General features: G+C 40.0%; 1 protein-coding gene across 2 annotated transcripts in view; it reads right to left on the bottom strand.

The window, feature by feature from the left end:
* Positions 1–14392, bottom strand: part of LOC133475469 (plexin-A1-like) — a 231610-nt gene extending 217218 nt beyond the window's left edge. For both annotated transcript variants that reach the window (XM_061768359.1, XM_061768375.1), the window contains exon 1: positions 14235–14392. The gene's annotated coding sequence lies outside the window, so the exon portion shown is untranslated. The remainder of the gene's footprint in view (positions 1–14234) is intronic.
* Positions 14393–14887: the final 495 nt, after the last annotated feature.

Genomic DNA, 14887 nt, shown 5'->3' with positions numbered 1-14887 from the left:
ACCAGCAATAAATTGTTTCTATTTACATTAAAAATACAAGACAGTGGTACCTTGATTTACGAGCGACTCAACTTTTTCAAGATACAAGCCGTCGCTGGGCAGATTTTCTTTGCTTTGATTCATGTCAAAACAAACCTAAAACAAGACAACAATAACACGTCGTGTATTTAAAAACAACAACACCGAATCTCCGCTAGCTTAATGCTAACACACAATGCAAACCGCCATAGATCGGCTAAAAGAAATAGCATTAATAGTCACACGGTTATAAACCTTTAGCAACAGATATTTGAACAAAACAATGGTAGCAATACATGTAGACAGATAATATACCAATACTCACAGGCATATATTCTTTATCCTCTGCAACACCAAAAAAAAACACTAATATGCTTATTAATGACACTTGTCATTTGTGAAACGCTTCTTTTGTGTGTGTCTCTATGTCTGTATTATATTGCCCCCTGGTGGCCGAGGAGCCCACACCAGAAGACGCACAAGGGCTGCAACAGATTAACGTCATTTCCATTTATTTCATTGGGGAAAGTGTTTTGGTTTACGAGTGTGGTCACGGAACGAATTCAACTCATAGTTCAAGGCACCACCGTACATTGCTCAAAATATTACGCTACTTTCACGTTGGTTTTGTGTTGAATTTCCGAAAGATTCTCCCACTCTGTGACCCTGCGATGACCTTTGAGGCCGCCGTGAGAATATTATCTTGATACCCGAGCCCGACTTACCGATGACTCGGCAGTTCTCCTCCACTTTGGGCGGGAGGTGGAGGATGTGGTAAGCGGGATGCGCTGCTCACGTTACGGAGCGCGTGACCCGTGTGTCTCATTTGCAAACATCCCCAGTCGCCGGAGTGCTCTGTTTTATTCATTACAAGCTGCACCTTGAAACGACAATGATATATTTCATTCGATTCTTTATTGTGCGTAACGGGCCATTTGTTGTGGCGTCGTTTTCGTCATTAAATGAAGGGTAGGGGCTGGCATTTTTCACGTAGCAGTCACTCGACGCTGCAGGTGATGTCACGTATCCTCTGACCTTTCCACCCTCTAAAATAATAAAGAATAAAATACACAGAGAAGAGCGTGTTCAGGTAAGCCAGAGTCTTAAGGCCCTGCTGCTCACTCTCGATCATGCACGTTCCTTAAGGGAAGTCCCAGTACAATAACGCCTTGTTAATACTGTACGTTCTGCAGGCAATACTGTACAACACCGTGTTGTAATATTAACCGTGGGAATGATTAGACAAGTATTCTCAGGAGTGCTGCCATGCGGCCGATAATCTTTTTTCTTTTAACAATTATGTGAAATTTATTTGGGAATCAAGCGTTTAATGCAGAGACAAAAGCAGAATGAGTCCAATAATTACTGGAATGAGATATTTTGCCATTTTATTATATTGCAAGCAAATTGTCGCAATTTTGAGTCGAAACAATATATGCTAAGGGTGATATGCTAAGACAAGCATGCTCGCGTCAAATAAAGTCATTTTATTCTTTTTATCAAGAGATATTACTTGTGGCCCATGTTGAGATCTTAAGTACTGTTCCAAACACTCACTGGGCCCAAGTTCATGTCGCCAGCTTGGAACCGGCGCGAATACTGTCAGCTCAAAATTCGGCTGGAAATCAGCTTCCTTGAGTAGCCTGCTGGAAAATACATTTTCAATTTTCAATTATACGTCGAAATATGTACCGTATGCCTAAAATTTAACTGAATTGTAAAACAAGTTGAACGTTGCAAGTATTTTAATTCAATTCAAATTATAATATGAATAACTTGTATTTAAAAAAATAAAATAAAAATTCAGTTTTAATAAAGTCCCTGCGCTATTAATTACATCACTGTCATCATTTTAACTACGTTTAGTTGGGTCTTGTATGTGTGAAAATTGACTTTGGCTGCTGCTGTTGACAATTTCGAATAAAACAAAAACAGAACAAAAAAATAGCCAGGATTCCTTTTTCAAAATATTTTTTTGTATCCGAAACAAATACGTGTTTTTTCCGTCTGTTCACAAGTCTCTCAGTAACACTGAGATAATACTGATAATCAGGATCATTTTGGTTGAACAAGGTTTCACCTCTCGTCACGTGTGTGTGGAACGAGCCTCCAGCACACGCTCATTTCATCACACAAACGTCTGTTGATGCCAAATCGTGATTAAAAATCCCCCCCCCCCCCCCCCCCAAGACTCCAAACGGGATTTAAAAAAATAACAGGTAATTTGCTTTAAAAAAAAACAAAACAAAAAAACAATCAGACACAAGATTAATTATAATTTTGTGTTAAGCCATTATGATGCATTTGTGACAAAACCTAATATAAAGCTCTTTTTTTTGGGGGGGGGGGGCTCAGTGACAAAATCAGAGGCATCTTTTTGGCATTGAAGTCCACTATGACATAAAATGCCCCCAACCCACCCGCCATTGCCGACACAAGCAGCAATGATGGGAAGAGAGGAAAAAAAAGCACGAGCAGATGATTGGAACAGAACCAAGACAGCCAACTATGCTTATTTTTGTGCGCGTGTTGCAGCTTAAAGGGCAAGCAGGCGTCTGAACTCTTGTTTTGTCCCTGCTTGATCTCTATCGCACATCTAACAAAAAGGTGCGCACGCACACACAGACACACACACACACACACACACACACACGGATGAAAGGACAGTCTTCTTTCTAAATCCCCACTTGTCTCTCTTCTGGATGCATCCGTAATTAAAGCTCAGCCCTTAATAATCAGCAGGAGGAAGCTCCTAACTCGTAATTCTACAATGAGATGTGGTCTTTCGACCTTTGAATAAGCGTGTACGCGTGCGTGTGTGTGTGTGTGTGTGTTTTGTTGTCTTTTTACACGGAAAATAACAGCGGTGCACCAACTGTTTAGACTACATAATGTATGAAGAAAACTACAGTAAACTCTCTCATTGCCTGACGTGCTTTATATATATATATATTATATATATATATTCGGGCAAACATTGCCACCATCCCAGTGTCTTCCACAGTTTGTCTTACTTCTTCAGAGAAAGTTCTTGTTGCGATAAACTCCTCAGGCTCATCTTTTCATTGTACTTAATCGTTTAATATACTGTTCATATTTCACTTTAGTCCTTTTTTTAGTCCTTCGGAGTTTTATAGGGAACACGATGTACATATATAATTGACACAAAAACTGCATCTTGAATGTGCTGAAACGTAATAAAACATGACATTGAGGGACCTTAGGGAACTTGAATGCACCACTGAACAAAAAATGTCACAAAAAGTTTTTACCCCAAAATAATAATGATCTCCAGGAGTGTTTATTTACTCACCCGCAGAGAGGAGCAGGCAATTTGGGAGGTGTTTAATTGTCAAAATGCTCATGTAGCGACACATTCACTGCACTTCTGTCAGACCCATGCAGACGTGAATATTGTGATTTATGGCAAAGAAAAGATGAGTTTCTTGTTTTTTTTTTTTTTTTTTTTATTTATTTGCACACGGACATCACGCAATTAATGGCGCCACTGCTGCTATCTGCTGAGCTGCCGAACCCCAACTAAATTGGGTGTAGTATAGCGAATATTCTGCCATGCGGAAACGTGGATACGCTAAATGCATTACAGCCACCCGGTTGCAACACCTGGTAGAAGGGGAGAGGCTTATATAGTCAAGTGGTCTGGGCACCTGGCGCCCAAATGTGGCGCGGCGTCGATTTGAGCGGAGGCCACTATTTGAGGAAAATAGTTTATTCCCGTGGTATACGATGACTTTACTAATGAATGCATTGCTGTGGTGCTAAAGATGTTGATGGCGCAGCTGGGGGTGGTTATGGAGAAATTAAATGAAAATGTGAATACCAAATTAAAAAAAAAACTAAATAACATTGCGGTTGATCGTAATTGCCTGTAGTGAAATTGCTGGTGTGCATTTCATCTGATTTTTCCTCGCGTGTCAAGGCTCTGCATCTGCAATTATTTCTCTGGAAAGGATTCGGATGAACTTTGATATGACATCCTCCGCTTCCTTTCTTTCTTTATCCAACCAACCCCCCACCCCCCCCCCACCCCCACCCTTTTCTCTTGCGCTGGACCAATTTAGGGTGGGGAGGCGATGGTTATCTAAATGCAAAGTGATGCTGTGTAATAGGGATGCTGTAATAGAATGCACCGAGGAGGAGGTGTAAATGTCTGGCAAGACCCGGAGATGGAGGGAAGGGTGGAGGGTGATTCAGAGTTGGGAGGGGCTCTCTGGTGATGGCGATAGGATACATGCACACACAGAGAAAGGGAAGATTGGGCTTTTATGAAAAGGAGATATGAGCGAAAGAAAGAAAAAGGGAGAGAGGGAGGCAAATGAAACCAAAACGGCAGGTAAACTGATTTAAAGAGGAAGGGGCGATAAAAGACAGGCGAGGTGATGGAGGTGGGGGGAAGGATTTGAGGAGAGACGAGGAACAAATGAAAGGCCCGAGCAGAAGAAATAGGGAAATCATAGGAAGTGTATTCAAACAAATGTGCAATTAATACCACGAGCAACATGATGCTCCAGGAACTGTGGCATTATACATTGAAAAACCTTAAAATCAACAAAATCTGGTTATACAGATTATACACAGGCTACCAGAGGAGTTCTGGAGGTCACTTAATTGGTTTTAGTCTGGTAACAAAGCTACCGTTGCTGTCTGATGACAACCCAAAAATATTTATGACAATTTATGACTTAATACAATGCGTTGCCTGCATGCACTGGTAAAAGGCAATGAAGACATGTCTCACAATGTCGTGTTTTTAATGCACAATTTCTAATCCGCCCCTTTCGAAATGTGTAATTCCACCTAAAATGAAAATAGAAAACGGGCTTTCACTTGTATAGCGCTTCTGCACATGTATAGTATATACACTCGAGTATAATGCGCACCCCCAAAGTTGACCACCGAAATCAAGAAGGCTTCTACCCCTGTATAACGCGCACACGCCCATGTTTTAATGATGACGTTATCGTCGTCGTCATGGCGGATTTCCCAGCATGCCTAGCGCCGTTGTATAGTTGTTAAAACGCTGTTTTATGTCAGTTAGTCCCCTAATCCCATAAATAGTTGTAATAATGTGAATGTTAATAGACCCTGTGTGTTTATCCCATTTTAGTCACATAGTTTGAAAACTAAATTATTATTTTCTCTCTTTTCTAAATCACATACCTAATAATACACCTTATGTCATGAAGCAATATTTCAACTTTTATTATACCTATGTACAGTATTATATGCCCTATTGAATCATGAATATTTTTTTTGGGGGGGGGGGGTGGGGGGAATTCCGCATTATACAAGGGAAATTACGGTAATACCAATGCAATACTTCAACGTGATCATAGGCTCTGTGTGCCATCACTACAAGCTGAGAGGAACATGAAAAGTAGACCTTTCCTTACATCGCGGCAGAATTTCCATTGATCTATCAAGTTATCAAATATCAGATTTGCCCAAAAAACAAAGTTTGGTCTGTACCTTGGTTTTAGGGTCACAAAGGAAAGTCTCGAATAAACAAAATAGTACACACCTTTAGACATACATGTAGTAATATATGAATATTATTGAATAGGGTTTTTGTTTTTGTGAGAAATCCAACTACATTCTCATTAGAACGTTTAACTAAGAGGAATGTTTCTATTCCTACATTTGAAATAAGAATGCAATCTAAACCTTATCTGTTCCCTGTACAATAAATGAAAGACAAACCACCGTGCGATTTCGACCAATATAATTATAGAAAATAAGCCACAGGAATGAATATTTTTCCCCAATTCCATGCTTTGCCCCCGGCTTCCTTTTTTTGGAATAATCCCTTTTCCATTAGTTCTCCCCCCCCCGTTCTAAGTCCTCATGCCCATTGGAAATATTAGTGGAGATGAAGTGGAGAGACAAGTAAAGGAGTGAATGTGTTATTAATTGCTCTGACGTGGATAAGATGTGCGGATCGCGGCCATCCCACCAACACGCTCTCCTCCAATTACATTTCAATTAACAACAGTCAGCCAGGCGTCGCCTGAAGATGTGCAAGCAAGACGATTGCTCTGTCAGTCAGAGCTGCGAGGGAGCATTTGCAATTTGTCGACAGCTACCTCTTTTCCCGCTCGCTCTCTTTTTCAAAATCTCTTTTAGTCCCTCTCCATTTTGGGATTGAGATAAGGAAAACGCTCAAGTTCCTTTGACAACATCCACTCGCTGTTTTCTAAGCAGCCGAACTAAATGGATCGCTTCCTGTGTAGAAGGACAAACGTGCGGCTTCATCAACTTTAGAAAAATTATATCATCCTTTTCACAGACCAGATGGAGTTTGGACACAAATATGTATGGGAAAATGCTAATAAAAAAATTCTGCGGCACAAAATATAATATTCTGGTTTTGTGTCACATTACTATTTTGTTTCATTGTTTAATGATTATTATTTTTGTATTCTTTCATATTTAATATCATTACTAATAATATTAATCTAAATATTATTTGTTCACATATACATTTATTTTAATATAAATATCTAATTATATATTTATTTAATATGGATATAATTAATAATTATGTTTAATTTTATTAAATCGTATTTTATCATTTCTTTTCTTTTTTTAAACCGATCAAAGATAACTGCATCAAAATACGAAAAAATATCTTAATTAAATGAGTATTGTAATGAAAATCTATAATTCTTTTTTAGACCCTCTAAATCATGACAGCAGCTATCGCAAAGTACCTTTTATTTTTAAAGCCAGTTCCACTTGAACATGAATATTAGAAAATAAAGGTTTGGCCAGGTAAGCTGCATTTTACGTTTTTGAAACTCAACTTTTGGAAAACTCGGGCTGGGGTCAAATAAAAAAATAATAATAATCAATTCTAAAAAAAAAAAAAACGATTTTTCACTCATCACCTTTGTATATGACTATATTTATTTAGTTTCATGTATGCGTATCCTTTCTTTTAAGCCGATTTTCTCCAACAAAAACTAGAAGCACGCACCCCCACCCTCAGCAATCCAACCAACACGAGCATGAACACGTTTGACATGTACTTTATCCCACCAAACATGCTTGGGGAAATTGATGTTTCTCTTTTCTTCGAATGCAGCTGACAAGGACGTACATCCTTTTATGTTTTTGTTTATTGCTACAATTGATTCAGTATTGGCCATTACAACAAATTTACTAGTAACATATGACAACGCAAATGAGTTACGAGAAACGGGCAGAGTCAATTTTGCCTTCGTTGTAGAGCCAATAACTATACCAACTTTGTATTGCTGTAAAATAGAGCAAACTTTGTAAAAGTTGTAGTCATTTGATGACTGCAGGATACCAGACAGGGATAGAGCAAATCAATGAGAGAGACTCGTTTGGAATCGGAAGAACGGTCAGGGTTAGCTGGAAAAGGTGCGGAATTGGCCCCCTCATCGACAAGCCCCGCCTCCGTCCGTGGAACAACAAGCACACAGCCGAGCTTAAGAAAGCAAGAATGGGAGCAGCGATGAGAAAAGCCTCAGCAGATCTTCTGCTGGCCAAGTGGCAGCGCTCTCTCTCTCTCCTGTCTTTATTAAAGAGAACCACATGTAGTGTCGACGCGTCCAAGTATGAAATTCAATTCTCATCCCTCAAACTGTGTTTTCATTAAAGCCCGTACTATCACAGCAAGCAGGCGGGCCAAGACAGCCCCTGCTTGGCTCGTTGCGAGTACACATTGTTCCGGAAGGGAGGGAAAGGACAGCATTTGGGCAAAAAAAGTGCCTGAAGGAGGCCACAGAAAGAGAGTCCGAGGATTGAGTGTGAACGAGGCGGCGAAGGATTGTGTCAGTCAGCTGCGGCGAGACAGAGGGACTTAATTTACCCAAAAGGCAGTTCAGCCTCTTATGCAATTTAACAAGGACAAGCTTGATTTGAGCTGCGGCCCGCTTCGCTGAATCAGTCGCACACTGGACACAGCTTACACTTGCGGTCTTGTTTCTCATCACGGATGGATTCTTCATTTTCATTTTTTTTTTTTTTTTAAACGTTTGGATATTTTGCTTTAGGGTGAAATTTCAAGATGCCCTATAACCTTTACAGAGGATACCAATTGGATCTGCTCTAAACGTTTGAGTGCTTAAGTCCAAACAGTTCAGTATTTCAGTGCTTTTTGCACAACTTGCTGTTCACGGAGCTAACCGCAAAATGAACGCTAAACCCAATAAATGTCATTGTTGGATTAGAATGGGTATTTACAAATAAGAATTGATCACGAGTACCTCAACATTGCAAGGCATAGAAAAGAATGTTCTCAAAGGGAAGCGGTGTCATCAGCACCTTGCAATAGAAATACAGAGGGACTGGAAGAGTCACAGAAAGGCATAGAGGTTGACATCCTTGGAAATGTGTCGGTCGATTCATGGCTCAAACTCCTGTTTTGAAATTTGCCATTCACCTCTTTGTTAGAGAACAGCAAGTATGCAAAAGTATGGAAACACTGAACAGATAGAAAGTTTAGAGAAGGTCAGCTAAGTTCACCTGCAAAATGTTAGAGTGCATTTTTTTTAATTTCACCTATAGCCCCAACATCCCAAATGAACACAATCCTTTAAAAAATGAAAACACTCACATTTTTATTTTCATGTTACATTTCACAGTTAAATATGTGGACATCCTGGAGCTCAAACCTTCACAAAGATAAGGTTTTTGGAAAATTGTCATTGAACACAATCCATTTGAGGATGCTCGTCAACCTCCAATTTCGGGAAATATTTCAAAAAGATGTATCCCCGACGACAAAGTATCCCAAAAAGATAAAGCGAAGCAAAAGTGGTAAATCTCTGGTCTTTTGAAGCTGGCTAAAGAATTGAGGGATATACCGACATTTTACATGACGTCATCCATGAAGATTTTAGTCTGTTTCCCAATTGTACGACCTTCGGCACGTAAGGATCCAGAATGTAGCACTTCAAAAGCATTATATTCCCTTAATTTCCCTAACATTATTAGTGAAATATATCAAGCTAGCTTTCGTTTGTCCAGCATTTCTCTACAACACTTGTATTTGTCTTTTAGCTGTCTGGCTAGTGTCATAATGACATGCTTAGCGCGCGTTTGGAAGACTCACTTATCAAATCCATTTACATAAATGATTTAACAGTCATTGGGAGATTTTGTCTTTTCCTGCTTGATTGTATTTTTTTTATTGTGGGATATGAAAAGAATGATACGAACAATCAGAACTTTCCAAAACTGTCATGTCGGCCACTGTTGGATCTTTGTTGGAGGACTTTCCCTCCTGACAGTGCAGCGTCAAGGTCAGCTGGCCCGGCTTGTGCTTCAGAGAAAACAATGCATTGTGGCTAAAGCATTGTGACAGGCTTGCCCTTTTTACACATGAGGAAGATGAGGAAAGGTTGAAAGTATGCTCAGTGGGTGTATGAATGGTGATGGGTGGGGAAGGACTGTGAAAGACAATTGGGACTTCAGGAAACGAAGCAAGTCAAAGAGTGGAATGTTTGAAGTTGTACAATTCGACATTTGACCAAAATCTCAGGAATCTATTTTTGCGAGTTCAAACCTCCAATACTCATAATGTCCCACAAGAAAGAAGACTAGCCTTGACAAGTGGTGCAGAAGAATGTACCAATGTCCGTGTCCTAAAACCTTTGTCCATGGTGACGTACTTTGAAATCTGTCAAGCAACAAGTGGCCAGTGACCAGGAGAAAGAATCCAAGTCATTGTGTTGATATACATGACTGGTAGTTACGTGCTATTAAAAGAATGCATGGGAAAGCATGTACCGTAATTTCTCGTGTATAATACGCACCCAAGTACCCCCAAAGTTGACCTCAAAATTCTGGAAAACCCTTCTACCTATGTATAATGCCGTTTTACAATGCATGATTTTGCTTCTTCCCATTCACAGCCCTACTTTTATTTAGTAAATGAGAAAACACACAGTTGTGCTCATGTTTGATTACCCAGGCAGAATTTGTAAGATGTGTAAAATTCTTTTAAGAAAACATGAAGGACCAGGCGAAAGACATTGAATTGTATTTTAATGGCATTCTAATTAAACTGTCAAGCATTCCAGAAAAGCATTATCATGAAACAAAACCTAACAAAGAAATTAATAATGGTTGTTGTTCAGTCATAATTTTAAAAACTAAACAAGACAATATTTCACAAATTCTGCATGGGTATGTAAACTTATGAGCACAATTGTACATATATGCAGTCATATGTATCCCTGTCATATTGAGATGAAAGTGTAGTTGCCACCTTTTTCATAACCTCTTGGTGGCATACTAGAATGAAAGTGTACAACTTTTTCATAACCTCTAGGGGGCGGTGGCTTAGTGGAATGAAAGTGTACAGCTTTTTCATAACCTCTAGATGGCGGCATACATTTATAAAATGTGAAAGTCTTTTTCCATTTTCTCCTATACCCATGTATAATGCGCACTATTGACTTTTGACCATTTTGGGGGGTAAAAAAAAGGCACATTATACACGAGAAATTACGGTACTTCTTTTATAATTGAGCAACCTGTTCTACAGACACAGAATATGTTGTACATACCAACATATGAGATGAAAGGGGATCACCATGGTGCAAAACCTTGCGATACATTTGGAGATTTAAGAACAAAGAAAAATAATAAACACGAATGCAAGGATTCTTCATATTGCAGTGATCTTAAATATACAATTTACGTTTAAGAGTACGTATTATTTAATGCAAGCGACCCATGATTGTCCCTCTGAGAATTCCAATCATTATTGTCATTGCACAGGGGACAACAAAATCAGGGTGAAAAAGTATAACTGACAAACTGCTGCATATGTTGCTGCTGAGACCCTGAAATTACAAGACTCTACTTTCATCTACCTTGACGACCCTTTTCATTTTAAAACATAATGCGATCCGCTCATGTTATTCGCCCGTCAGTCCATTGTGTAAAACTTAAATCTAATACTTGCCCACATTTTCACACACACCTGTATGTTACAACCCTAGTAATGCTTTCCCAAACTTAATTCCTCACTTTTCAACAATACTGCAGTTCCAGGAATCCAGGCCACAGGTAGCATTCGCCCTCTCTGTGGCCATTCAGTATAACGCCCACAATAACCGTTCTTCGACTCTCACAATCCTTCCGCGACACTCTGCATTAATTCCAGATGAAGAGCGGCGTTATGATGGAGATTTCCCCCGTGGCGAGAAGGAGAAGCCACGATTAACACGAAAGAGAGATAGTGTGCTCTGAGAGCAAGAATGTAGGAGAGAAGACAGGAAATGGAAAGATTGAGAAAACGAGGGTGAGGTGAGGACATTTGTCTGGAGAGGAGATGAACATGAGGGTGGCAGAAAAAAAAGGGTTTGGACTGAAGCTAAATGACTTGAGATTGAGTTCTGTCCAGCAGATATGATAAGACCATGCTAACATTGATCATTTTTCCATCTAGCTCTTTCAGTGACAAAGAATCGGTACCAGGGATTAAGCTTTTTCCTGAGTGTTCAAAGCCCTGTTCGATGGGGGTGGCGATGGCCCTTTTTTTCTTTGATCCACGGAAAAGTCACTGTTGAACTGTACTGCAAAAGGCATGAAATATAAAGATCCAGGAATTTGCATCCAAAAGGGAAGTCTCTCAATGAGATTTGCATGAGCATTTTATACTTCCAAGGGAATGTGATCTACCAACAACCAGTGGGAAATTGCTTCATTCTTTTGGATTTCTGACTCCCAGAAGCAAAACAATTTCCAGTACCTTCACCGATGTGAATTCGCATGGTAAACACTAATTGACAAGCATAATTTGGCGGCTTGCTGATAGAATTGCTGCCTCCACAAGTTAAAATAAAATGCATTTGTATTGTCGCTACTTGCGCTTTTCTTCACATTCTGGGCTGCCACACTGCTGCAAGTACTCCAAGCATATTACTCTCAATGATTGTATTAAGGAATACTGAAAACCCCTTTTGCCTGATTCTGTCAGTAAATTATTGAGATGTTTCATTATTTCTTCACGTGTGGGCAGTGAAAGTGGCACGTTGGGTACGAAAGCCTGTTGGACTTAAGCGACAGTAACTAAGGCAAGCAGGTGTTGTCGAAATGTCAGTTGTGAATCAAAACCAAGCCACCCTCCGACGCTAGGCACAATTAAAGCAACGCTAGTTTGAAAATTTCTCGGTGACTGTTTCTAAACACCGTTAGTCCCTCACCATTTTTACGGCCACCGCTTGTGTGCCAAGTAAGGCGTTGAGGCGCCCTGTCAAGAGAGGGGGGAGCTCCATCGCTCCTGTCTCCCATCCAGCTCCAGGAAAATGCCAGGTTGAGTTTTCAGCCTGAGTGGATGGGACGTGCATGGCGCAAGCATCAGTGTCAGCAGAGTACAGTACCTGAAGCAGCCCCAGTCAAAGCGCTGACAGGCCGGCGAGGTAAGAGGATGAATAAAGCAGCACTCCAGCCAACCAGTCAGCCAGTCAAATACACATCATTTACTTCAGTATATTTTTGCAGTGTATTATTTTGCAATATTTCAGAAAAAAAAAACACTCACGTTTTCTGATTGATTATGCTTGTGATGTTTAAAAAAGGTGACTTCTTGTCCATATCTGGTTGCATTGTGGCAGCCGCACCAAGAAAGCAGCAAACATTTAAATTTCAAAAATTGTAGTTTTTTTTTTGCAACAAGAGCAATAATGTTGTTTATTGCATCTAACGAAAGACTGCAACTCCTGGCTTTGTATCATGGAGAGACATAATGGAGTAATTGATCATTAAGAAATCAGTCAATTGTGTGGAATTGATTGCTGATTAATAATGTCTTGAAGCATTTGAGGCAAAACAGAAAGTACCACTCTGCCACTGACAGAGGAATTCTTGAATTTTTTATCTCGACTAGTTTGCCGTCTAAAGAAGACCACAACGTCAGCTCGAGTCTTCATCCACACAGACTAGAGGATGACATTATTCGGGATTCGTGGGTCCCGCGGGATTACCGCAAAATGGGAGTGAATTTCACAATCGATCACGGGATTGGGCAGGAGCGGGAGAAGATGTCATCGGGAGTGGGCGGGGCGGGAACTATGAAAATAAAGTCACCACGAATGGAGAGGAGTTGACGCGAGTAGAAACCATGATACACTTTTATTTTATTTTTAATCAAATGGAATTCCTCTCAGCATCAAAGCTAAACAAGGGACTAATAGGGATTTTGTTAATAGACTTATGTATTGTTTCCAGATCATTACATTAATGGAGACATGTACTGCATATTTTACTCCGAGGAAGAAAAACAGAGCAGGATTGACTGGGAGTCAAAAAAAAAAAAAAAGGTGGAATTGTGTAAAAAAAAAATTTTAAACTGAAGTTTTAGTTCACTTCTGCTTGTGTTAAACATTTTATAATCCTACTTGCTTCCTTTAGCACTACTTTTCCCCTCAGCGGTCTTTCTCTGGAAACAATCATAAAGCGTAGTGTTGCAGCTCGGTGACCAGCTCATAAACCAGAAGGAACCGAATCCCACAGCTCCACACCAAGATGTAATCCTCTTCGCAAAGCCAGCTTTCCCTTTCTGGAACAATGCCTTCATTTTGTGGCAGAGTGACGCTCAACCTTGTGCAGTAAACCAGGAGCAGGGGAGGGAGGCAAAAAAAAAAGAAAAAAATAAATAAAATAAAATAAAATAAAATAAAATAGCCAGAAAAATAAGGCACCTGAGACTACAGCAAATCTCATGATTCCCTTGTGTTGAGCTATTTGTTTTGTAATGCCACCACAGTAGTAGCCAGAGGAGAAACATGCTCAACCTCAGCAGGCCGCCAAACTCAACACAGCACAAACTCAAACTAAACGAAAAGCATCATAAAAAAAACCAATAATAATAATAATAATTGTACCGGCATTACCCGATAACGAGCAACCCTTCACTGCTCAGTGACTGGTTTTTTTTTGTCAATGTCTTTACGTCACAAAAGTGTTCTCTGTCAATTGCCTGGCTGTCGTCGTACTAGAGCGGCTCCAACTACCGGAGACAAATTCCTTGCGTGTTTTTTTGGACATACTTGGCAAATCAAGACGATTGTGATTCTGATCATCCGTCACACGTCAGTAAGCAAAACGTGTATCTACGTATCCCCACCACGTAGCAATGTTGAGAGCAATTCAAGCTAGCCTGTGCACTCTCTCAGTATTAACCTGAGCAGCCTCGCGCTTCTTTTTTTGCTGACCTTTCTTGAGTTCAACGCATGGCGAATCTCCCGGTTTTCCTTCCGGTCACCTTTGGCTTAAATGTCACCTGGTGAATCAGCAGTGATCCAAAAAGGCAGCCGGCCTGTTTCCTGGGGCTAAAACAACTTCTGCCCTCCTTCCACCTGTCGTGACATCATCTATTAGGGCGGCGGCTTCAAAGTGGCCTTAAAGCTGCAGCCCCGCCCCCTTTTCAAACATCTGCTCTTACACTTTGTCTATAATAATCATATATTTTTTTTTATATTTAAACAGGTAAGGCACTTGAGAACAGTTTCACATTCAGTCCTTCAGTGTTTCAAGTGCCACCAAATATGAAATGTTATTCATTTTAAGTTCATTTAATCATGTCTGTTGCAATACTTTTGCTCACTTGAAAAGCGGGTGGCTTCAAACAAAAGGCTGCTCTGCACATCGGGATGGAAATACCGTGAAATAAAAGCTGCATGTCTGAACCTTTGTCTCATATTCATCTTTTTCTTTCTGAAACCCAAACGTCTTCAGTAGACAACAAAAACAATGGAATTGACCTTGCCGTTCCAATACTTAGGGGACTGTATGTACATTTAAATTCAAAGTAAACACAGTTTAGCCAATTACTGAATAATTAGTATGCGGCAATAATATACATTAC

The sequence above is a fragment of the Phyllopteryx taeniolatus genome, chromosome 1 (genome assembly GCF_024500385.1).
Source record: "Phyllopteryx taeniolatus isolate TA_2022b chromosome 1, UOR_Ptae_1.2, whole genome shotgun sequence".
NCBI classification, from domain to species: Eukaryota; Metazoa; Chordata; class Actinopteri; order Syngnathiformes; family Syngnathidae; genus Phyllopteryx; species Phyllopteryx taeniolatus.
This window is presented reverse-complemented; position numbering and strand designations above follow the sequence as displayed.